General features: G+C 41.1%; 1 long non-coding RNA gene across 3 annotated transcripts; it reads right to left on the reverse strand.

Moving 5' to 3' along the window:
* Window positions 1–26,151, reverse strand: LOC134616060 (uncharacterized). Of its 3 annotated transcripts, none has more exons than XR_010091407.1 (8): window positions 26,051–26,151; window positions 19,876–19,978; window positions 19,626–19,718; window positions 18,276–18,509; window positions 10,996–11,181; window positions 10,598–10,649; window positions 10,342–10,477; window positions 1–2,718 (listed from the first exon to the last, which is right to left on the reverse strand). It is a non-coding gene; the product is annotated as an uncharacterized LOC134616060 (long non-coding RNA). The 3 variants fall into 3 exon arrangements; XR_010091409.1 differs by having other exon boundaries at window positions 19,857–19,978; XR_010091408.1 differs by having other exon boundaries at window positions 19,876–19,973; window positions 26,051–26,148.
* Window positions 26,152–26,882: the final 731 nt, after the last annotated feature.

Here is a 26,882-nt window from a genome sequence, read left to right on the forward strand (position 1 = left end):
ACAAACACAATCAAAAGCACACAACTCACACCGAGAGGATCCGTGCCGAATTTTATACACTAAACGTAAACATATGCACATCAAAACAGCATAACAGGAAAAAAGGGCCTTGTTGGGATTCCATTGCTTCCATTTTTATTTATCTGTGCAGCTTTCCTTTTTCATGTCCTCAGTGTGTAAACTCCTCCACCTTTAATGATTGTCACTAAGTTAAAGCAGCTGTGTAAAGGTACATTGGTGCACTGGTATAGAAAAAATCAGAGTCATCAAAACATGAAAGAAAGCTGCAAAAGTCCAGCTGCAACGTCTCGTGCGCAGATGTTCAGAGTGTCACAATTCAGTCTCCTCATTGGTCAGTTAGTTAATTACATGTAACATGACATGCGTGTACAAAATGCTTTCATCCAGTTGCAGTCAGTCAAATGAGGAGTTCAGAGCAGTTCTCTTAAACAGCATGACTATAGCACAAAGACTCTGCAGCATGTTGGTTCAGTTTCAACATTAGTCCAGTCAAAGCAGATACATGTAAATGGAAGAATATGACATGAAAGCAAGAATAATGGGGAAAGTTAAACAGACACCCAAAAAGTGATGAGGATGGAGGAATTGCAGGGCAAGAAGACAAAGAAACCAGTAGGTGGGGAGAGATGAATTGGAAAGCTTATCTGTATATAAAAATATGTGATCCATTAATATTGTGTCACTGGTATTTGCCAGTCCCTCTATGTTTGTCCCACAGCTTCTAAACTTCATACAAAGTTCACCACAGTGACGGGTTAGGATCTATGTGTGCATTTTACAAGAGTCATCTAAACACTTTTCTTGATAGACTTAAAGAATTTTAAGCCAGGGATGAAAAAAAGCTGTAAAACCACTATTTGTGTCCAAATATATTCATTTTAGGATATTTGGTGATTCTACCCTGGATGTGAGTGTGAATGTGAACATTGGTGGATGTCTGCCTCTACATGACTCTCCAGGATGTACCTGTATCACCTTATGAAGAAGGTAAGTGAATAAATGGAAATGGTTTCATTTCAAATTTCACTGCAAATATAAAGTCAACGCGTAGCTTGAACGGCATGATGAGACAGTCATCTGCTGAGGGTGGTTGGTGTTTGTTTCTGGGGTTGTCATCACATTTTATAAATGTCAGAGGGCGATGAGACGGCACAGTGACTGCTAATTATTTACAAGCAAAAGTCTGTTGAAGTCTTGTTGAAGCACACTTTGTTCTTAAAGATGGAGTAAAACCATAAAAAGTAGCTTACAAAATGCTGTTTCTCTACAAATACATCATCAGGCATAGCGAGGTTCTGTGCTTATAAGTGACACCTGCTGGAGGTAAACGGGTGGCTGTAGCACAGACCCTGTGACGTCTCCATAAAGATCTGGACGAGGTAAGGCTTTTGCCGTCTTTCTTTAATGTGTGTTTCCTCTGCCAGTGACAGAGTAAAACTTCCACCTGCTCTCTGGTGGTCAAGGTGAGCAGGATGGGGTTGAAGGCACTGCTGATGGGGAGGATGAAGATGACAACCCAGCTGGAGATAGTATCCCGAGGAAGGAAACATTTCACAAGCGACTGACATTTAGAGAAATTGAACTGTGTTGATGCTTTTCAGCAAACTATTCTATAAAGTAACACAGTGACCTATATTAAAAATCCATGTAAAACCTCTAAGATACTATAAGGCAGCTGTTTCACTTCTTACCAGGTATCTGCACCTCCAGCAGCGGGAGGACTTTCACCAAAAATATAGGAATCCAGCAGAGGGCATCAGAGAACACTATGAAGAAAAACCTGCTGGCCATAGCTACATCTCTGTGCAGTCTGCTCCTCAGGTCAGTGGCAGTGATGCCGGTTTTAAAGATGGAGCAGAACATACTGCAGTAGGAGAATACAATCACCAGGAAAGCCACCAGGTTCAGACCTAAAGAGATGCTTTTCATGCTGGCTGGGACTATCAAACAGCGTTATGCAGTTCATACAGTATTAAACAGTATTTAAGCGGTTTTGAACTGAGGAAAAGTGTGCAAGCCGACAGTTCTGCTTCACAGATTTGTACTGCGTAGTTTTTGTACTTTACACTTTGTATATTTTGTGATAATGAACAATTTTGCATTGTTTGGATTTGCAATTTGCAAATCTGGAAATGGTCAGTATTTTGGGGACTTCTGGTGATATTCAGGGGTTACTTTATACCTCATATCATACCAATAGAACAAAGGATATCACTCTTTTGTTCTCCACACAAACTGTTTTCCCTTACAGCTAAGATTACTAGTGGACTAAAATGAGCCACCCGCACTTTACACCTACTGGAGGCATGAAGCTCGCAGCTAACAGTTTGTGTGCTGATGTTAATGCCAGAGGAGGGTTTTGTTGGGTTGATGTAACTTGAACATGTGTTGTTTTTATTTGTGCTTTAAAAACAAATTCTCTCACTGAAGTCTTAAAGGTTGTTCCACACTTTCTGATCCACTTAAACACCAACCTAAAGATGATATTCCAGCAGCACAAACCCAGTCTTTCTTCAAAATAAGAGCGATAATTAGTTTGTGGACAAAGACAACAGTTGGATGACCTTCATCAGGCACATTATTATGACTAGTGCAACTTACCCCTGTCTGAAGTTTGCCTGGGCGCAAATTGCTAAAAGGGAAAACGATGACGAGGAACTACTCCAGAGTCAGGTAGGTCAGGAGGAGAACAGAGACCTGAGGAGAAACATGCACCGCAAATAAAAACATGTTTTTAACTTAAAAACTGTAACACTGCTTTGAATACTGAATGCACTGTTATAAGTAGAACCTCTAACAGAGGAATCAACATGCAGAGGATGGAAATTGGGCTCAGATCATTTATAAAGTCAATTTTGTGCTAATGCAGTCTAATGATGATTTATCCTGGAAAGTGCAAGTTCTGAACAACAACAACAACTAAATGCAATGAGTGAGAGTGAATTATAAACACGATTTTAAAGTAAAAGAGGGCTTGATTTGAGTACTTTACTCTGAAAACATGACACATGTATAATGCAGAGCCGAAACAAGCTGATACGGTCAGTGAGTGGAACAAAGGATTATTTAAATCTTGAAGCTACTTTAGCTGAAAACAGCAGGGCAAAAGTACAAGCAAAGGCTGTCAGTCTGCTGTTTGCCTCAGATGTCAGTTTGTCTGCTGTCTATTTAATCACTAGGAGGCTGTAAAACTATGAAAGGAGTCCCATATGAGTCGATGAGCCAGTGAAACTCAGGTCTGATGACAGCGATACTGAAGTGATTGTTGTTTGAGATATGTTGAACTTTTGTGTTTGGAAATCAGACGAGAAACCATTTGTTACTTTTCAAATTCTATATTTATTAAGTTATGCAGGCTTGTTTGCACAACAAGGCTAAATAATTATATAAACCTTTCTGAATCTAAATAGTGGACTTTGGTAGAATTAAAAAATAAGTGCAGTGCAGGTCTATGATGATTTTCAGTGCTACTATCATCTAGTTTTGATTCTGCTTCTGTCTTGGTTAAGTCCTCAGTAGTCCTGATGTTGAACTGTTGTAGTCCTGTTTTAATTCTGGATCAGTTCTGGGTCTGGTTGAATTGGGGTTTAGTCCCTGTGATACAGCCCGACTTTGTTCTGCCTTGCTGCTTAATAAGGTTTCCTGCATATGTGATATATATTTTTTTCCTATATGAAGTCATTCTTTTTTTTGAGCAACACTCAAAACAAATCCTATTAATCTTTCAGTCATTTCTACCCTCACTTAATTTCCTTTGGCTGCTCAGCTCTCACACAGTGGCTCAGCTATGCTCCAATCCCTCCATATTGTGGCCAATCACATGCGAGGATATAGGATAATATCATTAAGTGAAAAACAGAGAGCGGTGAGGAGGGCTGTGCGAAAGCAAAACCACATAAATATGCCTGACACCCGTAAACGAAGCAGCATCTTTGTCTCGTCTTGGTCTCGATACCCTCTGGTCTCGGTTTAGGTGGTCGTGACTACAAGTCTAATCTACAGTGGGATGCAAAAGTTTGGGCAACCTTGTTAATGGTCATTATTTTCCTGTATAAATGGTTGGTTGGTACAATAAAACATGTCAGTTAAATATATCATACAGGAGACACACACAGTGATATTTGAGAAGTGAAATCAAGTTTATTGGATTTACAGAAAGTGTGCATGTTGTGGAAAATTTAACAATAACCTGCAACACACCCAGTGAGCTTGATTTGAAGTGGGTTTAATAAACACATTGCAATGTGGAGAGAGCATCCCAGTGAAACACCAGGACCATCTGTGAATTGTGGCCACCGCCCTCACATCTTATATACAGACACACAGACAAAGAACATCCACAAACTCACATGTGGGCCCTTCTCACGGGGGGGCTATACCTCCTCCATCACAGAGACAATTATGACCTCGTTTTCTGCTTGGCCATCACCTTTCTAACTACTGAACATCAGCACCATTGTGCACTCAAAGAATTCACAATGTGCATCCTCCCTAAAGTCAGGCGGAAAAAACAAATTCACATTTTATGGTCATCTTCTCTCCATCTGGGTCTCCACCCTTTGTTCGAAGGAGATCATATACAAAGGTCAAACAGCATTCGTTGTTCATCTGCAAAGAAAACTTCAAGCTGCTCTTTCATAAGAACCCGTTGTTAAGATAAGGAAGTTTTTCAGTGTGTGATACATTTTTCGCAGTTTATCATTAAATCCATCGACCCATGTTTCCCAATTTATTAACTGTTTCTGTAAAAGACCCTCTTCCCCCGTGTTATTAGGGATTGAGGCACACATGGCTCACCAAACACATGCCTTACTATGTTTACTCAGACAATGAGGGCCTAATGCACTTACGCATCAGGAACTGACATGCTAGATAATCAGTCTAGCTACCCCATGCTATAATTACTCCAATCACTTTTACTCAGGCTCAGGACTCTGAGTTTGTGATGTTCAGAGAGTCATGTAAATGCATATCATTTATAAAATGATTAGAAACGTCACACAAACGTAAAGGTAAAAACATACTAAGCTTTCCAGGGAAACTGATTGGCTGTTTAAGCAGGTGTTATCTGCATTCATTCGCTGATCCCTCTTAGGCGCCACAGAGTCTCACTCTGCAGTCGCTGAGGTAGAGCTTGGCACGCTCTTGTTGGAGGAGGGCGCTCTTTTCACCCCTCACCCTCTCATTCCAATGCAGCTTTATGGTTATTGCTGTGGTTCTGGAATCTTCTCATGATGGCTAGTAGGGCTCCAAACCGCACGACCTTTGACCTCAACCACTGCCTGGGCTGTCAGCTATGCCATGAGTGTTTCCTACTTCTCGCTGGGTCTCTGAAGACTTCTGATCAGCACCCAGTCTCAGTCAGGAGATTCCACCCTTGGGATGATTTCTTCCAGTAATACTCTGGCTGCTGCACCTGTATCTCTTTACTAGGAGGGAAAACTTCTAACCATTTGGAAAACATGTCAACCATCATCAAACCACATTTTCCTTTCAGTTCAGTGACGTTTACTTATAGATCATCAAAACCTTATCTGAACATGGACTTACGCCCTGTAGAGGTTTAATACCTGTACATGAACTATTATCTCACAAACCACAGTAAAAAGCCATGGACAAAACATCAGAAAAAACTCGTGGAAAACATAGAAAACATTGTTTCATGTTAAACCTGGAATCCCTCCTTTTGACACATGGTCTCTCCCATGAGTCGACTCATCAGAACTAGGAGAACAACAAAAGAAAAGGTTTAGTTAGATCATTTCTCAGACAACATCAGGGCTTCTCCTCCGCAGTAACTTCTCTCTAGCCCTGTAAACCCTGTGTTAGAGAATAAAATCAGCATTAATGTCATGTTAAGTGGGTCTAACTCTTGGCTCCATCTGGAGCCTGCATCCACACCACAATTACCTAGAAACCAAAATTGGTGTATAAATACAAACTTCACACTTGCAAACAAATGCAGGCTCATAGCAGCAATAAGGCATCCAACACCACAGACACAAGTGTGCCACGTGCAGTTTATTTCCCCAAAATCATTAAAACATTACTGTGTCCATAATTTGCACAAATCATGGATCATCCCATATGTTTAATCAAAACTACTGCAACCAGTAATTTTTCTTAAGTAATGTCACTTGTTTTCACACTTTGAGCTCAACAATGATATGATAATGAGCCCCACACTAAGATGTTCTGTAATCACTGCACAACCTGCTTCATTTCACTCATGCATGTCTGTGTCTGTGCCGAATCCTCCACAAAGACCCTCAGAAAAACAAACATTAGCCGCGGAGCGTCTGGAGGTCAGGTCTGGATCAACAGATTGCAGAGGTGCTGCTGTGAATCATGTGGTCAACCCTCCTTTTCTGTGAAAGGAGTGATACAGCATGTGTTTCACAGTGAATACACATTTTCCCACTGTACAGTGTTTTACTATAACCAACAAGCAGCCAGTAAAACACAGTTTTCTCCACACAAAATCAGTAACACAGAAAAGTAGCAGCTAAAGGTTTTTTCCTAAGTGCACCGTTACAAAAAAACCCCAAACATATTAGGCCTTGTTCAGGACATGTCTAAATATATATATAAAAATAAACCTGTGTTTCTCTTACAAAAAGAAAACAACCCTAAACTGGCAAAATCAGCCTGGTACTAAAACAAAAAAAACCCCAAATCTGCCAGAAATCACAGGAAAAGTTTTGCTTTCTGGTGACACAACATGCTGTAGGGATTAGAACCTGCCATGCAGAGCTGCAGTCACTGCTTCTGTTCATGTTCCCCACATCATATTTACTGGTTGCCCACAAGTGCTCCAGAATATCACACAATGCTGGAAAGTCTGGGGCCAACCAACATAGTTCCACCTTATACACAGATAATTTTTTCCCCTTTTTTATTAGCAGCTGCACAGTTCACGCAACACCAGTGTTCACCCTTTAAAGCTTCCATATCAATGTTTTATCACTGGAATGTGAATTTCTTCCCCAGGTCTGTGCTTTTTCACTTATTTTTCATTTTCACAGACCCATCATTTCATTTAGCTTTTCTCCTTGTTCCCCTCCAAAAGTAAACGTGTAACATGTCATGATGTATTTCACAAAACAAGTTTGTTTTGATGTATTCAGAGGTGTGTATCTGGGTGCAAGCTTCACCCATACATCAGAAACAGGAAACTCAGCCCTCTGCTACATCTTATTCACTTTAATAATCCACTCATCAATATTATCACAGAAGAGGATTTCCTTCATCAGAAAATTACTTGTGCTGCACCAATCAAGCAGAAAGCATCTCACAATTCACTATATTAACAACCAAATTTATTGTCTGATCACTGGTTGGTCAAACCAGAATCTCTTTTCCCTTTCACAAAAGTTAAACTGTAGTCCTGCAACCATAGAGAGTTAATTGGCAGCAGTGGATACACTCAACATTTGATAACAAGTGTCTGTTAAATTTACACTATTTTAACACACACTCATTGCATGTGTGTGTGTTAGCAGGCAGGTGTAATGGATGTGTGTGCAGTGGAGCTGCAGAGTCAGCAGGGCATGTCCTTAAAGCTGCCTTTCCTTCACATTTCTCTGTTTATGTGTGTTTGTGTGCGTTTTATTTTGACCTTTTTTGTGATCCTACGGACTTTTCTGAACCTCCACAAGACAGCCGGCCACAGTTTTCCAACCCAATTTTCATGTGTTCTCACATTAACATTCATGCTTTTCAGTCTCTTCCTTTGCCATTTCAACTCCTAGTATGGCAAATGTGAAGCTCAGTCTTCTCAAGTCCATTCACACACAATGATGTCGCAGGTGAACACATGCAACTAGTGACAGGAGTGCTCTTACTATAGTAAAGTGAGAAAGTGATATTACTATAACTAATATGATATGATTAAATATGTGATTAACACACGAGAAAAAGAAATCTGCCACCACAGTGCAATAATTGTTTAAACAAAATCAGGCAGGCTCATAAATTTTGGCAACACAAAAAGCGGCTCTGTTGTGCTGTGGGCGGAGAAAAGGCTTCCTCTGCATCACTGTCGCATACAGCATCTCCTTGTGTAAAGTGCGCCGAACAGCGACTCCATCTGCTGCAACATGATGTTGTAGGTCTTTGGTGCTGGTCTGTGGGTCGACTGACTGTTCTCACCGTTCGTCGCTTCTGTCTGTCCAAGACTTTTCTTGGTCTGCCACTTCGAGCCTTAACTTGAGCTGAGCCTGTGGTTTTCCATTTTCTCAATATGTTCCTAACTGTGGAAACAGACGGCTTAAATCTCTGAGACATCTTTCTGTGTCCTTCCCCTTGATAGGTTTGTAGCTTAAACCTATTCGCTGGAACGTTGAAGACAATGTAATTAGGTTTTGAGACCCCCGTGTTGCTACTCTTCAGAGGAAATTAAAAGAGGAGGGAAACTTAGAATTGACCCCCTTAACCTCTTAAGCCCCAAGGGGGTTTCTGAGCTTCCTGCTCGAAAATGTAATGCCCAAATTAAATTGATTATTTCTCTGCAATTACAAACTCTGTCCTTACAATCTTGGTATCAAAATAAAGCTAACACTTGGGAAATTTAATCAGAGGTGCAAATATTAAAGCAGATATTACTGTGTCAAAGTTACTGAGACTGGAACACAGAAAAAGTAGATTTTATTCTCGCCTAATTTTTTTTGTAATTTTTAGCATATAACCCTTTTAAAAATATGCCTCAGCTCACATTTGGTTCCAGAAATCCAGTAATCAACATATAAGCATCATCTGTGCAAAGATTTATGTTTCTAAAGTAAAACAGTGAAAAACTACAGCCCTGTCAATACATGAATATCCAGACGTTGTACAAAAATGTCCAATTTTGGCACACAATTGGACACCATGCCAGTTAATTTTTTTTAGGTATTAAAGAGCAGAAAGTAATAAATTTTATTAACAGGCCTAAAAATGCTTTTTTTAAAAATATATTTTGGAACCACACATTTACATGGTAATGGCCCTTTACTGCAGTGGGCATAGAGCGCTTCATTGGCCTCTGGCCCTTTAAACTCCGAGGGGCTGTAACTTTGATTTCTTTTGGTCAATTTGCATGATTGACACCTCTTTTTAATCGTTTTAGCCAATAGATTCAAAATAACGATGCCACGTTCACGTCACTTCAACCAATCAGACGTTGTGATGCCAAAACCCACGTGGGTCCAAATTTATTGCATGTGGCGTCTGTCCAGTCACGTGTCTGTAGGTGGGTCTAAAATGGAGGTTGTTGACAGAAAACGGCTCTGATGCGGCTAGGTAGGCGTGGTAACTACCAGCAATCACGTGGTTACCGGCTACCGGCGAAAATAACGGAGGAAATCGGGACGGTAAGCCAATTTCTGTCTTAGCGCATTTGCGCCGCTGTGTGTTTTTGTGGTCTTCTTTTGCGGCTCATTCAGTGAATTTTGGTCAGAGTGTGGTGAAACTTGGTGTGTGCAGTCAGTGATAGCCCTGGAAGCTAACCAGCCTATCTTTAGCCGGTTACATGAAGTCTAAAGAATTTCTGGTTCGGTTTTGTTTGTTTAGCGGACCTTTGCGCATTTACGTAACTGCTCGTTTAATCACGGCTTGTTTTCGGTGTGTTTGGTGGTTGTAGAAATGGTTTATATGACATTTTAGCTGAGATTCAGAGGTTTCTGTGGATACCACACATGTCTGGACTTATATTTCTCACCCCGTGTTATAACTGATTAAACGTGATCTCCTCCTTTTTGCCCCCGATACCGGGGGCGTGGGGCTTAAGTGGTTTTAAATACTCTTTCTCATTATTGGATTCACCTGTGTATGTAGGTCGGAGCTCACTGAGCTTACAGCCAATTTGAGTTCCAATAATTAGTTCTAAAAGTTTTGAAATCATTAAAATAACAAAAGTGCCCAAATTTATGCACCTGCCTGATTTTGTTTAAACAATTATTGCAAACTTTCTGTAAATCCAATAAACTTCATTTCACTCCTCAAATATCAATGTGTGTGTCTCCTGTATGATATATTTAACTGACATTTTTTATTGTACCAACCAACGATTTATACAGGAAAATAATGACTATTAGCAAGGTTGCCCAAACTTTTGCATCCCACTGTACTTACTGTATATGTATATCTGAATACTGTGGTTTTAACGCGGTTCACCTTCTGCAATGACCGACCATCACCATAATCATCCTCATCTGATTTCAGGCTGGTTTGGGAATATTTGCGCCTACATTGCTTGGAATAAATCCTTTCAAAGGAAAGTATTTCATGATCCAGTTCATGTGTTCATGTGCACAAACAGCTCCAATATTTTAATCTTCTCACTCTTTTTTGACTTGGCCCCGGGTCGATGTTCATGGGACTCGTCCTCCAGGCCATTTTGCCTCTTGTACCAGTCGAACAGAGTCTTCAGGATGGATGGCAGGCAGTACCCAGCAAGAGAACTCATAGAGCTGATCAGCTGGACAGATGACAGGAAGAAGAGAGGGAGCCAAGAGACAAAGGATGGCAAAAAAGGTTAGTCCTGTTCAGAATATGTGACAGTGTATAGTAAGTATGTGTCCACATGAGGCGCACACACCTGGTCAAACTGTGGCTCTTCTCCTCTGCAGAGATTTGTTTAGCGGCTTCTCCTGCCAGATAAGAACAGACAGAGGTGGAGAACAGCTTCTATTTGATCGCTGACTGTGGAGTGTGCGTGGGTTTCTCAGGTAAAATACAATCCAGTAAACACAGCGATAAAGAGAAGGCCTTCCCTGATTTACTGCTTTGTCCATTTAATGCTCGGCTGGAGAGTAAAAAAGGTCGAAACTGAGATTTGCATAAAATGTTGAGCCAATAAACACCGCCATCAAAAGGTACTATGACTAATAAAATGAAGTAAGATGGGCAAAATGCGTGTTTATGATGCTGTAACACAGACAGAAGTGGACTAAGCGTCATGGAGAGAAAAGAAAGAATCGCAGCTCGGCCGCTCACCAGTGGTTCAGCCATGATGATACAGCTCTTGCGTTCAGAGAGCAAGGTGAAGATGGCAAATAAGCTTTCTAGGACAAACTCGCCCGGCTGGCTCCACGTTGACAGGCGCCATGACGACGGGGCCCTTCCTCTCACCCGAAGGGCCGCTGGCTGGTGGGATGGATGGCTTCAGTCCCACTGGAGAAGCTGATGACATATAAGACAGGCCCGTTAGTCTGAAGTGCTCTGACTCTGTGGGTCCCCCCTAAGTTACAGTAAATACTTCTGTGCTCCCAGCCTGCACACATTCTTATCAGCGTCACTGCTAACCAATGTTCCCTCTAAGCTGCGCACTGCTGGCACGGTCTCTGCGCACAGAAAATCTGTGTTGCACACAAAAAAAATCTAACCTGAATTGAAATTAAAATAAATACTTTAACAATTCTGTTTTGCAGTGTGAGTCAGTGAGCTATGGGATTAGAACGATGCCACCTTATCTCATAGTCCAGCCATTGATGCGATTCACATTCGTATATACGCAGCTAATCAACGTGGTTGACAGGCTCTGACAGCGCCCTTATGCGCCCACACCGGTGTTCTAGCTAGCAAAGCGGCGTGGCTGATGACGAGTGAAGCCACGTTAATGACAACGTGTACAACCATTGTGTGTGTCAGAACAATGAGGCGACTGCTGAATGTTACAGGTGTTACAGCAGTGATACATCCGCTGTTGTCAGGCCTGCAGGTATCAGGCTGTTGTTCTCCTTCATCTCATAGTGGACAGAAATTATTTTTTGGAGTGGCACAAATAATTTGTGTGGCATCAGATTTGATGCAGAACAGCTGATTGTTCTGTAAATAGTTTGAAATGTTTGTTTAAAAAGACGCCTTGGCTGCATTTTTAGGTAAAAACAGCTGCAAAAAACTTTGTTGTTTGCATAACTCAGTTACTTTTTTAAAGTAGTAACTATATCATTAATTGCCCAACATTGGTCATTATATCCTGTATTTTGCAGACAGAGTTACAGGACTCTCTCCCAGACCACAGACTCATATTACAAGTCAGAGCTTTATAAATATATAAAAAAAGGAGGTTGTGTTTTCAAAACTGGAGTTCAAGTTATTTTTACTTCCAATAGTGTTAACATGCTGCACAGGTCATGAACAAGTTTTAAATTTTCATTGTAAGTGGGCTGAAGCAGTTAATTAAAAGTAGTCTAACACAAATGCTGTAATTTGATTATTTTAATAAACCATGTAACTTGGATGCTAGCGTGACCACATTGCACACGTCTGCTGTTGCTCACAGTGGTCCAAGGGACGCTCAGGGAGTTTGTGTGTTCGCTCGGACACATGAAAAATTAGAGGGAACATTGCTGCTAACTGGAGCATATTTAACGCTAAAGTTGTTTGAACTACAGATGTCATCATCTTGGGGCCTTCAGCCTGTTTTTGCTTTCTGAACCATGACAAATGCAGCTGAATATGCATTAGAAGTTCATATTTGCAATGCTCTCATGGTTGATGATTCTCACTTGTAGAGTAACCAGGAATGGGGAAGTGTTAAAGATCATCTTCTTGAGCATAAGTCGTATTCAAACGAATAAAAACCACATCTGTGTATTTAAATGTCGACTGAGTTGTGGCTCGGTGAAAGACGCCGACTCTGGCGATCCTTACACGATCCTCCCTGCTTTGCATTCAGGCAGCTGTGGTGCAGACTCATGCTTTCTCGTGCTTGATCAGATGAGAGTCGAAAGTCGTGGCGTCCCAGGAAAACTGCGGTGGAGCACTTCCTGCGACCATCTGTAGACCATTTGCATGACTCAGCAATAAAGGGGGTAATTCAGCAGAATTCTACCATGTCCAGTCAATACAAGTCTGCCTTGGTTTAATTACACTTTTATTTTAATTGGAGATTGACAATAACAACACTGTTTTCCTTTGAGCCAAAATTTCATTGAAGGAAATTTCACTGCAGCTTTGATGCTGGATGGAGACAGCAACACATTTTAAAACCCTGATTTGGACTGTCTTTACAACACACACACACACACACACACACACACACACACACACACACACACACACAGCACTAATGTTTCTATTGTTACCCTCTTCTGTTTTATATTGTGCTGAGTGAGCATGCCGTCAGCCTGACCAATAAGAGCCGAGAGCTGCAGTGATAGGCAGGCTGAACCAGCAAATAGCCAGAAACATCTGGTCAGTGCAGCACCGCCTCAGGTACCACGTACAGCTTTTAACTGGCTTCTGACCCCAAACAAACATTTATTATAGCTCTATTATGTAGGAAATGTAGGAGACGCGGACATAAATACACAGAGGGTTAACGAGGGAAGTGGGAGCACACGGGGAACACAGGTGACACTGATAATCATAACGAGACACGGCAGGAGTAACACAACACTGACGGAAGACTATCAAAGTAAAACAGGAAGCACACAGAGACGCAGACCAGATTGGAAGAGAACACAGACGTAGCGGGCTGGGGAAAACATGGAATAAAACACAAGGAGGAGAAATGAGGCATGGGGACTGGCAGATACACAGAGGGGGCACACAGGGGGTAAGGTCACGAGGGGAAATCAAATAAGCAACATCTTAACAGAACAACCTAGGGACCCTAAAACTGACAGCAAATCAAATTCAAATTCAATTATTTATTTGTCACATACACAGTCATACACAGTATGATATGCAGTGAAATGCTTACACAACTGCTCGTGACCTAAAGAAGAAAAAAGAAAGACTATGAATAGGATAAGAAATAAATATGAAAATTAAAATTAAAATGGTACATTTGACTAGGAAAGAATAAGATAAAATATAAAAATTAAGTTCAAAATAAAATAACTGTACAACAACAAATTAGAATGAAGGGTAAATTTAACTGGGAAAGAACAAGATAAAAATATAAATTAAAGTTGAAAATAAAATAACTGTACAACAAAATACACAAATACACAATATAGAAATATATAAGAATGTATGAAGAAATATAGAGTGATAACAGCAGCTGTACAAGTATTAAATGGCAAACAAACAACAACAACACAAGACACACAAAAAACCAGGTAGAAGTCCCGGGACCATGACATGCAGGTGGTTACATATGGTTAAAATGATTCAAATGCACTAAGTATGCACGTTTTTCATATCAATATAGGCCATAACTTGATTGTTGTCTGTAGCCCACATGATTAAACACTTTAAACATGTGAGTTTAGATTTGATCTACTGTATAGCCTGTATAATAAATTAATATGTAGCCCAATAAGTATAAAATCCAGAAAGCTACACAACATGGGGCGGTTCATTTACAAACACAGGTCTAACTTGAGTTTCACACAGTTTTTATTAGAAACAATCAAATTGTTAAATGCTTAAAGTACACAAAATGTCAGAAATCTGCACCGTCATGAACAGAAATTTAAACCTAATTTTTCGTGATTTGTTGAGTAACCCTCCGAGGTCTGAATCCCACGTTGTGCACATCAACATCACAGATTTGTACAAATAAAGTTTATATTTATATGTTTTGTTGCCATAGCGATGCCTCCAGGGAAAAATGAGGGCGCAGAGCAAGAATGAGACCATATTAGTGGATATATGCTTTGATAACTTTGCCTAACAATCATAAATGTTTTATATTTTGTGTGTGTCCTCATTATTGAGCTTTAATCCTGCATGAAGGCCAAGATGAATCTCTTAGAGTAGAACTTTACAGGAACTATTAGAATAAATGAAAATAATAACACATTGACTGCTTTAGTCTTTTACATCCACTTCTGTCTGTTTTTTTGTCTCCATTTAAAAGATATCAAACTCTGAGCAAACAACTTGATGTAAAAAGAATCTCTGCACATTCTACAGTCTTTGATGCTAAAATGACATCACAGCATTTAAGCATGTTTTGAATGAAAACATCAGCATATGAACACAAAACTGAAGACACTGCAACCGTATGAACGCAGACCACTATTTAGTGACATTTCGACGTTTCCCCGAGGATTAACTGCTCTGTAATTTACCAAGAACTAAAGTAAGCTCACATTTCAGTTTGTAAACTTAAGATCATTTACTTAAATATATGAAGCCTGATTTTCCTGCCTGCCAGGACAGTATTTATGTACTTTACATTGTGCAAGACTAGACTATATTTTCCAGGAAAACAAATGAAGACTTAACTATTTGTCAGCTGATGTCATATTTGACAAACTATACATGAATTAGAAAATGTTCTTAATCATATCTTGGAGTGACAGAAGCTCCTTTTAACACGATTATTTCTGAGATTATTTTGTTCATTTAGGAAAATAGAGAAGACTTAAGTTTTGTTCTCAAACAAACTATTGGAATTTCTGAGAAACTGAGGCTGCGTCCACTTGTACACGGCTATTTTTGAAAGCGCAGCTTTGTCTTTTTGTTTTTAGCGTTTATATGTGGAAGGAGATATTTTTTCAAAGCTGCACATGTGGACTGGATTTTTTTTTTTTAAACGAAAAAGGAAAACGTCCGTTTTCAAACATAGCCGTGTACGTTCGGACGCAGCCTAAAGTCATCACCAAAAAAGCAAATTCTCTGAACATTCTGAGTTGAGGTTTAGTGATCATTGCTGTTTTGTGTTCCTTGTAGTCAAAATGAGTGAAAGTGGTGATGGATCACAAAACAACCGTAACGGTAAGCACATGTGCTCAGTCTTGAAATTGATGAAAAACAGATTTTCAGCAGATAGTTATGGATGCTAATTAAAAGATTAAATGATCTTGCAGGCCAACAGGTTAACCCACGATCAACTGCAAGTGGAGATCAGGAACCTGCTAATCAACCAGTTAACCGACGAGCTAACCGGCGGGCTAACCGGCGAGCTAACCGACCAGCTAACCGACGAGCTAACCGACGAGCTAACGAAGATATTGGTGGACTCCGGGGCTTCGCGAACGATCTTTATCTTGCTCTTTGTGATATTTGTTTGTTTGTGGATAGGCTAGTAACTTCAGTGCTGGAACAATATGACAATTACCTTTACGGTGACACTGACACTGACGATGACGATGATGATGACGATGACAACAATGTCATCGTTCAAAATATTAATGTAAGGGAATTTAATGCCAATGCTGTCAACAATGAACAGCATGAGGATCATAATGCTGTGGTTGTTGTTGGCATTGAAAATGAGGATTCGGATGAGGCATTTGAAGACTGTGTGGATGTTGACCAGCACATCCCAGAAGAGGACCCTCAGCCAGGTGTATCCAGGAGGAGGTCTAGAGAGATGGATGAAGAAGATGTGGAACCATACAAAAGAATCAGACGGAGCGAGGAGTTTTCTGATGATGACTCTGACTTCTTCTCTGCTTCTGATGGCGAGGGCTGTCCTCGTGTTGGTAATATTGCTGATGAGGACATCAATGAGCAGTCAACAGAAGAAGAACCGCAGCCCGGTGGATCCACGAAAAGGTCCAGAGAGGAAGATGTTGACGAAGAAGAGCGTGATAGCAAAAAATCCAGGCTTGCACACTCTGATTCGGGGACCAGCTCAGCTGTGTACGACCACTCTGAGAGCAGCAGTGATGAACTTTTTGAAGATGCACACGAAGAGCTTGGCAACCATGAAGCTGGAGGCTCGAGGAAGTGTTCCCGAGAGGATTTTGAGGAAGAAGAGGAATACTTGCCTGTGTGCAAATTTCGGAGGTGTTCAATTGAGTCCAGCAGCAGCAGTGATGAAGACTAACACTCTTTCGACGGGTTTCTTCAGTATCCTTTTAGAAGGCTGATGGCCTACTCAGGTGACCCTGAATCCTCCATGCTGCAATAAGCTGGGCATACACTGTGCTGCGATTTTTTCAGTCGCGTTATTCAGCTCCTGCTCAAACTGTACGATTGACTCGCAGGGGTGAGTCTTTTCACTCTCATTTCTGCGTTTGCGCGTGCGCAGTGTAAGACGCTGCGGTGACGCCCTCAGGACAACCGACAGGACTTCAAACAGGTTTGATTTTCTTACCAGCAAACGATTGATGATCGGGAGCTGGTCGAGAAGTGTTAATCGCTTCTCGTTACCCCATATAGACGATGCACGACACACGATCCTCCAAACGGTCGCACGACTGAAAAATTGGCTCAAAATGGGCCAAAAATCGCACAGTGTATGCCCAGCATTAGGCTGCCGGGGGATTCCCATGATGCACTGGGTGTTTCTTCTTCACCCACTATGTTTAATAGACCTCTCTGCACTGAATTGTACTCGTTAACCTCTGTCTGTCTTTATCCTGTTTTCCTTGCCCCTCCCCAACCGGTCGCAGCAGATGGCCGCCCCTCCCTGAGCCTGGTTCTGCTGGAGGTTTCTTCCTGTTAAAAGGGAGTTTTTCCTTCCCACTGTCGCCAAAGTGCTTGCTCAAAGGGGGTCATGTGATTGTTGGGGTTTTCTCTGCCCTGTCTCTTTCCTTCTTTTTATCTATCCCTCCTTTTTCCCTCCACCCCCCCCCCTCTACCTGTCCTTTAATCTCTTCTTTTTCATTTCCTCCATCATCTCTCTACCCTGTGTTCGTTTTGAGAACACAGGGTAGATGATAATAAATGATAATAAAATGATAACAATTGGCTACATTTTGCATGTGTCAGATCATTTAAGTCTGCTTTTGTGTATAATATGCATACTTTACTTGTTGCTTCCAAATCCCAGAAGGAAGAAGAAGACAAATAAAAAATGAAACAAAAATATATTTCTCTTTCTTTAGTGGATAGCTTTAGCAGGGAGTTTTTCCTTCCCACTGTCGCCAAAGTGCTTGCTCATAGGGGGTCATATGATTGTTGGGCTTTTTTTTGTAAGTATACCTTACAATATAAAGCGCCTTGAGGTGACTGTTGCTGTCATTTGGCGCTCTATAAATAAAATTGAATTGAAAATTGAATAGATGTCACTGTGATGATTTCTTCCCTCCATAGAAAGCTTAGACCCAAATGCAGATTCAATGCACATGGTTAAACTATTTATGAGACTTTGCTTAAAGAGAGGGAATGGAGAACGTGGCTCGAGCTAGGAGTGTCAGCAGAGAGCAGGAACCAGAGGAAAAGCTATCGAGAGACTGAACACCTGGCTCCTGATGGGAACAATCCAACGGGAATTCTGCAACAGAGGGAGAAGAAGTTGCAGGACGGGTAAGGGAGTTTGAGGGTAGGATTAGTATGTTGGCAGAGGAGACCTAAACACAGGGAAAACAAGGTTAAACACAGGGAAGGAGCAAGCCAGAACTGGAGCAGAGGTGAAGCCTAGTTACCACTGGAGATGGCAGAACAAACTGGCGAGGAGTAGCAGGCAGCGCTGGTTTAAGAAGCCCTCCTGCTGATTGTTTGCAGATGAGGCCCAGGTGAGATGCTGGAAACTCCACCTCTGAAGTGTGGACACAGTATCCCGATTCCAAGTGGAAAAGCCCCTCAGACACTTCCATGGTGCATGACAAGAAGGACGAGAAAGCATTCATTGTCCATCCATCCGTCCGTCAGCGTAATGCCTAAAAGTTTATTCAGATGTAAATATATTACATTTTTAAATAAAGATCATCAGTGTTTTTAATGACGCTGCATTTCATTCACGTGTCTCTATTGGACAGTGTTGTAGAAGTTAGAGAAGACAGGAATCACTTCCAGCTTGGCCTGACGTTTGATCACTAGTGATGTTCGATACCACTGATTTCCTTTCCGGTCCGATACCAAGTAAAATTCAGGGAGGTATCGACGATACTGATCCGATACTTTGTACAAAAACTTTACTCTTTTATTTTATCTCAAATTATAGCGTCATAATGATTACAGGACATCAGATTACTTGTTCTTATCACTTAATAATGCAGAGTTCATCATATAGAAATAAAAAAACTGAAGTTGTGCGCTATTTGAACACCTTGCCTGCCTGCAGCATTAAAGGACTCCCTGAGAGACGTCTGTCTCACCCTAGCAGCACCTGTCCTTCTCCTCCTCTTCAGTTCGCCTCAACATAAGCTCCTCATATTCTGTGATATGATTTACTCTGAGGTGTTTGACAAGGTTAGTGGTGTTGCCACAACACCTCACTTTCTTGCCACATGTATCGCAAACCACGTCTCGGCTGTTTGTGGATGTAAAATACGTCTGCACATGACTCTAATTACGCTCAGCCATTGTTGTGAGTGCGCACACCAGAGGCTGCCACACATTTATACAGCCGTATTTCACACATGACTATGAAAGGCGGAAGAAGAAGTAGTTCCTTCCAATGTAGACAATCCGAATGATATAGTTTCTTTCCACTGTGTTCCTGTTAATGAAAAACTACAATTTTACCCTAGATGATTAAAATATCGAGATTTTAATGTGGAAACCTTCTGTTTGAACATCTGGACTTTCTGTTGCTGCCCACGCAGGTGAAACTTTCTTTGAAGTGGCTCATCGAAGTTGTAATTAATCATCAATTCCCACACAATGTGAGAATGCAATCAATTTGTTTATCAGGGGAAAGGTGGGATTTTTTTAGGACACTGGAGCCTAACATTAACTGGTTTCATCTTTGCTTATTTCCATAAGAAGAAAAACATACTGAGAAAGAGATCACCAAAATATACATGTATGTATAAATGTATAAAGCCACTTACATAAAACATGAAAAGGCGGAGCAGCGATGCCCATCTCAGCCAGCGTATGATGGTGGGGGCAAGATGGCAGCTTCCACAACATGACGCCAGCTCCTATGTATTTTTAGTAGATAAATGATACGTTTATGACAATGTATCAATTGTTGGAAGATGTAATTACACCTTAATTATGTAATTAGAAGCAAAAAATGATTTTTTAATCAAATCACCTCAAAAAATTACTGTACTTACTTTCTAATTGATTCTTTACCTCTAAAAGGGGCGGCTGTGGCTCAGGAGGTGGAGCAGGTCATCTACTAATCAGATGGTTTTTGGGTCGATCCCTGGCTGCTCCAGACTGCATGCTAACTGTCCTTGGGCAAGACATTAACCCCAAGTCACTCTCTGATGCATTCATCAGAGTATGAATGTGTGTGAATGTTAGATAGAAAGCACAGAAAAAGGGCTTCTATGAACAGGTGTGAATGAGGCAACCTGTACAGAGCGCTTTGAATGTTCAGGTAGAAAAGCACTGGCAAAAATGTCTGTGTTGATTTCTTTTGGACCTCAAACATTACTCACCTTGTTGCAGGTTTCTTTATTAATGCTGAAAACCCAGAATGGAAACTGACCTTACTGCTTCCTTTAAGCATCTAGAAGCTGCTTGACATCTTTACAGATCTATCTATATCTTTCAAAACTGTCTATAATATTTCTTTACAAATACATATTACATATTGTAATTTTGCTGTTGTTAATTCATCTTTCCACCTGATAGAAGAATCCCTCCTTATTATGATTTCAATTTCATCGCTGGACGAAGCTTCAAAGTTTTCATTCATGCCACCAGCATTCTGTATATCCAAACTATTGCGGCTCCTCCAACCAAAGGCCGCGGCAGGCTAAACATGAGGACACAGATGACGCGCAACAGTAAACACATGAGATACACCTCTGTACTATTTGCTACTTTTATTCCACACACAACTGTCCACTATACAAATCGGCACACGGGCTCAAACCTTAAACAAATGCACAGACTGCACAAATAACTGCACCATTTACTATGCCAAATTACAACATTGGCCTATTGCATAACTGCGCTCAAGCTGCAGTCAACAGAAGGTTTCGCCTCATGCTCACCCTACCTTTCTGCTCATCAACATCAGGTGCCGTGAACAGGTGAGTGCAACCACATTTATCACCTAACACACCCATGAGTCACGCCCCACACCCGTGTACCAATACAGTGAGTGCATTTAAACCAACCCACTTAATCAAAAAAGGAACAGCTCATATGACTCCTACACAAACTACTGGCTAACACATAGATTAAGCTCGTCAAACATCTTTCTCATCAGTTCTTTGGCAACAACAGAATGACTTCAAGGCGTTGCCGTGCATTTGTGTAGTATGTTGGGTTGATGGTAGCAGGGGCGATTCTAGGATCAGAGCTTTGGGGGTGCTGAGCATCCAGAGAGCTGCTCAGCCAGGCAAGATCAACTTTACTCATCACGATGAGACGTCTTCCCTGTCTCTGTCAGTCCCTGCATCCCTACATGTCTCCAGTTGTCCCGAGTTCTCTCTGTCTGTCTCCTCGGTGCATTTAAACCCCTGTACCTCCCTGTCCTCATCGTCTGTTGTCCTCGTCTCTGTTATCAGTCATCATAATTTTACCATCTCTGTGCAAGTCTGCAAATTTCTTTAGTAAATCATAAGATTCTTAAATTCATCAAGTCTCTCTGTGCCTGGGTCCTCGTCACGATACATGACATCACTGTTTTGCAACTTTGCCTATGGTACAATGTATGCAAAGATCTTTACTGCAGATACTACTATGGCTCTGTAGATTTTTTTAAAATTTTATTTTAACCCATGTTGCCTCACCTTGACTGGCAAATCTGTCTATCACTTTTTGGTAGTCAACTCTCTCAAGCAGTTGAACGGTTTCTGTTTTGCCTGTCACTTTTCCTTGTCTGTTTTCTTACCTGCCTCTTCCTGACCTTGTACTTTCTCCTCACGTTCCCCTCTTTCCTCTCTTCCTCTTTGGACTGACAATCATATACAAATAGATTATATTCAATTAGATGAACAAATTAAATTAATATGAAAAAAAAAATACTGTTAAGATCACTAATAAAAAGTCCTCTCTCAGTGGACAATTTTAAGTTTTACATTTTAAATATGTTATATAAAATTCAACGGGAGCAACAGGCCGGTCAGATGTCGCTGATTTTACTACAGAGTAGGACGGGTTGTAGGCAGGGCTGGACTGGGACAAAAAATCGACCCAGGCATTTTGACTAGAGACCAGCCCACCAGGTATTACAGGAAAAGCCATAAAGCCTTTGAATGAAAACAGATGCTGTTGTGACAGTGATGTACACTGTCTTGTTGGTAAATTTATGATTTCTATACATTTTACATCAGATAAAAACTTTGGTTGTAAAATTCAGACAATAATTTAATAAAAGCTAAACATTTTAAATGAGAATAAGAAAGAAAAGTATTTCTTTGTGCCCCCCTTCCATGTTAATGCCCTACCTGGCCCCCTGGCAAAACTTTGCTAGACCCGCCCCTGCACAGTTATGGTAAATGGTAAATGGCCCTGCCTACAACCCGTCCTACACTGTAGTAAAATCAGCGACATCTGACCGTCCTGTTGCTCCCGTTGAATTTTATATAGCATATTTAAAATGTAAAACTTAAAATTGTCCGTAGCCTGCGGACAAATGTACATCTTTTATTAGATGAACATGTGGTTTCCATAGTAGTATCTGCAGTAAAGATCTTTTCATACATTGTACAATAGGCAAAGTTGCAAAACAGTGATGTCATGTATCGTGACGAGGACCCAGGCACAGAGAGACTTGATGAATTTAAGAATCTTATGATTTACTAAAGAAATTTGCAGACTTGCACAGAGATGGTAAAATTATGATGACTGATAACAGAGACGAGGACAACAGACGATGAGGACAGGGAGGTACAGGGGTTTAAATGCACCGAGGAGACAGACAGAGAGAACTCGGGACAACTGGAGACATGTAGGGATGCAGGGACTGACAGAGACAGGGAAGACGTCTCATCGTGATGAGTAAAGTTGATCTTGCCTGGCTGAGCAGCTCTCTGGGTGCTCAGCACCCCCAAAGCTCTGACCCTAGAATCGCCCCTGCTACCATGTTTCCCTCTCACCAGATAACCAAACCGATATCATGACCAGCAGCTTTACAGCTGTGGCTCCAGCAAACATCAGCTGATACTAGAAATTAATATTAAATAAATTCTAACAACAGCTGATCAAGCTTAAACGTGCTGCTGTTGTTTAGTGCGACATCCGGCGGTTTCCTCTTTCTGGCGCAAAGTGAGTGATAAATAAACAAGAGAGAAAAGCCGATCAGCTGATCAGTTTCATGATTGAAGTAGCAACAGGAGAGGGAGGGGAGAGAATGAGAGGAGAAGAGGCAGCAGCTGTGCAGCAAAGACACAGAATAACTCCAGCTTTGTCTTTTTCATTGTAGCTCATGTCCGGGACAAACTGTTCCTTTTCAGCTCAATACGACATGCGTAATATTTTCTGTGAATACGGGAGGGTTGGCAACTCTAACTAACCTTATGAATAAAATAAAGTTCACTATCAGTAACATCAAAGCACCCACCCAGCTGTATAGAAACCCGGTGTTCCAGATCAACTGGCATTTAGATCAACTGCCGTTGGTCGAACAGATGTGTGGCAGTCTTGCGTTTCAGGAGCTGCTACCGACAAACCAGCAAAAAAAAAAAAAAACGCCAAATGTGTCATCTGTGACACTTGTTAGTTCATCTCAAACACACTCCGTCAGTCTTGATGCTGTTGAACAACAAAATGTTTAAAAATGTTGTGAGTTTACCTGGTGATATCCTCATGTGCGACGCGATCGCGAAAACAGCAAACAATTAACACCACGCCGATGTTGTTCACAGGACAGCGAGAGTAAACGATCGGGAGACTCTTGTTGTCGTTATCGTCCCCCTCGCACGTTTTATTTCTCCGGTTTCAGTGTTTTTGCTTCACAACCAAAGCGTGCAGTTTACTTTGTGTGCACTAACATGGACTCGAGTCAACCAGCGCCACCTCTGGCCAAGTGCCACAGCCTACAGCCAGATCAACTTGTGACACACATCTGCACCACGTTTGAATTCGTTTCATGCACAATACATTTGTACCTTTCAATTGTGTCTGTTTGTTTTGTGCGTCATGCAAATAAACCTTTGAAATGAATGAAATGACACTAATATTTCACTAGTGTTGTAACATCACATGTCGTTAGCGTAGTCTGCCTGTGTCTTTTCTCTGCGAACAAACATTTTAGAGTTGGTTGTTATATACAGTCTGTATAAGTGTGGTCAATCTAATAAACATTTGTAAGGAGATGGCAGTTACTGTGAATGTACAGCAGGTGATTAGTAACAAACAGTCAGACAATGACCCTGACAATCTCATTCAATCTTGCAGATTGAATGCACCTTCTGCGGAAAGTGGTACCACACAGTGTGTGTGGACTTCCCCTGTGCAGAAGGCGACTACAAATGTTGTGGGTGCTAAATAAACAGAAAAAATTGATCCCTGTTGTCTTTGCTTACTGATTGTTTTTAGTGTTGACAATCCACATTGCTGGGATTGCATCTTTCAACATGTTTGTGGGTAGATTTGGATGTACCAGGTGTAAGTGCAGCCACTCAGCCTCTACTCAATGTGATCATAGCAGCAGGTGCAGATGTGTCACAAGTTAATCTAGTAGTAGGTTATGGTACTTGGCCACAGGTGGCAGCAGTGGACTGACCTCCATTTGAGACTGCTCCAGCTGCTATGTGATATTGGATCTGCTAAAAATTGAAGATCATATGCAAGTTTTGGAACTTAAGCCTTATATTATGTTGAAAAACAAAAAAATGATATTGATTTTGTTGCGGGTCATTTTGGCCCGTACTGTGTAAATCCACTCAGAATTGTCAAAAAACTGCAATAAAACAATAGCAACTTTATTTTCCATTAGATCAACATGTGGAACGCAGACATACAACAGTTAGACTTTCCATAACTATTTTAGGAACAATTTGGTAAAGGTTTTTCGTTCTTACAAACACATTTCTTTTGAACTTGCCCAACGTTCTCAGTTTTTCAATGTTCAACATTTTCAATTTTGTCCACATGATGGACAGAATGTAACTGTGTGCTTTCTACAGATGTACTTCTTGCATTTCTCACAAAAAGTGCTTGTTTTAAAACAGGAATCTTCCTAACTAAGATTTAAAACAAAAGATTTCTACGTCTCCTCCAGTCCCAAAAACAGATGACACACCTGAGTCACTGACTTTCTTAAATCCACTCACTCTCACTGGCTCTGTTTATTACTAATCACTGTGTAACTGCTGTAAATTCACAGTAACTGCCATCTCCTTACAAATGTTCATTAGATTAACCACACTTATACAGAGTAACTACCAACTCTCCAGCCATGTTGATGGATTGCCTATATTGGCTGGAAATATTCATTTCCAGAGAAAGGACACAGACAGAAGATGCTTACAGGATGTGATGTGACAACATTAATGAACTATTGATGTGTCATATTTGTCCAAGGCGTATTTCATTGTTATGAAAAAAGAGAATATTAAAATCATGATGACCAATTGGAGTGGTGATTTCTATGACTTTGTGTATATAATTTGGAATTTTGTACAAATGTAGGCCAATAATAAATACATGATATCATTTCATTCATTTCAAAGGTTTATTTGCATGACGCACAAACAGACACAATTGAAAGGTACAAATGTATTGTGCATGAAACGAATTCAAACGTGGTGCAGATGTGTGTCACAAGTTGATCTGGCTGTAGGCTGTGGCACTTGGCCAGAGGTGGCGCTGGTTGACTCGAGTCCATGTTACTGCACACAAAGTAAACTGCACGCTTTAGTTGTGAAGCAAAAACACTGAAACCGGAGAAATAAAACGTGTGAGGGGGACGATAACGACGACAAGAGTCTCCCGATCGTTTACTCTCGCTGTCCTGTGAACAACATCGGCGTGGTGTTAATTGTTTGCTGTTTTCGCGATCGCGTCGCACATGAGGATATCACCAGGTAAACTCACAACATTTTTAAACATTTTGTTGTTCAACAGCATCAAGACTGACGGAGTGTGTTTGAGATGAACTAACAAGTGTCACAGATGACACATTTGGCGTTTTTTTTTTGCTGGTTTGTCAGTAGCAGCTCCTGAAACGCAAGACTGCCACACATCTGTTCGACCAACGGCAGTTGATCTGAAACACCGGTCATGCTAGCTAGTACACAGTAGGAGTTATTGTAACCGACTGTAAAAAGTCAGCACAACGAAAATAAACTACACCTAAACTTGGTTTATATCTGACCCAGATAGACTGCAGGTCATAACTTCTTACCTGAAGTTCAGTTCACCTGACACTCAGACCGGCGGCCGCCTCGGGTCTCTCCTCATCCACCTGCTGGCCTCTGTGGGAGTTCCGCCATAGCCTTCTTCTTCTTCTTCTTCTTCTTTGTGTTTAACGGCGGTTGGCAACCAACGTAAAGGAGCATTACCGCCTCCTACTGTTCCGGAGTATGGGTCAGACAGTGAGCTTACAATCTGTATCCAAATCAAACAAACAAACAAACAAACAAACAAACAAAAAAAAAACACCTTACACTCTTTCATAAACACCTATAGCCTTCAAAAACCCCACCAGTTCCCTCACCTGTGCCCTACTACCCTCCAACACACTCTTCAGATTAAATTCCCCGATTCCCCGCTCCTTCAATCTATTCTGCAGAACTTTCCTCTCCACATCATAACCCTTGCACCGCAGTATTACATGCTCTACCGTCTCCTCCTCCTCCTGGCACACTCCACAAAGCCCCGTCTCATGTTCTCCTATCATCTGTAGTGTTTTATTTAATGCACAATGTCCCAGTCTAAGCCTGGTAATGACCACCTCTTCTCTCCTATTACCCCTATACAACCTACACCCTGCCACCTCCTTCTTAAAATGATACAAGTGCCTGCCCTTACTCCCTGAATCCCACCGCTCCTGCCACTCCTGAACAACCTGCCTCCAAACAATACCTTTTGCTTCAGATCCGCTGCTTTTAATTTCCATCTCAGTCCTATTTTTAGTCAACGCTCCTTTTGCCAACCTATCCACCTTTTCATTTCCACTGATTCCTACATGAGCTGGCACCCAAAGAAAGTGAATATTTTTAAACGTTTTAAAAGCT

This window comes from Pelmatolapia mariae, linkage group LG17 (genome assembly GCF_036321145.2).
Source record: "Pelmatolapia mariae isolate MD_Pm_ZW linkage group LG17, Pm_UMD_F_2, whole genome shotgun sequence".
NCBI lineage: Eukaryota > Metazoa > Chordata > Actinopteri > Cichliformes > Cichlidae > Pelmatolapia > Pelmatolapia mariae.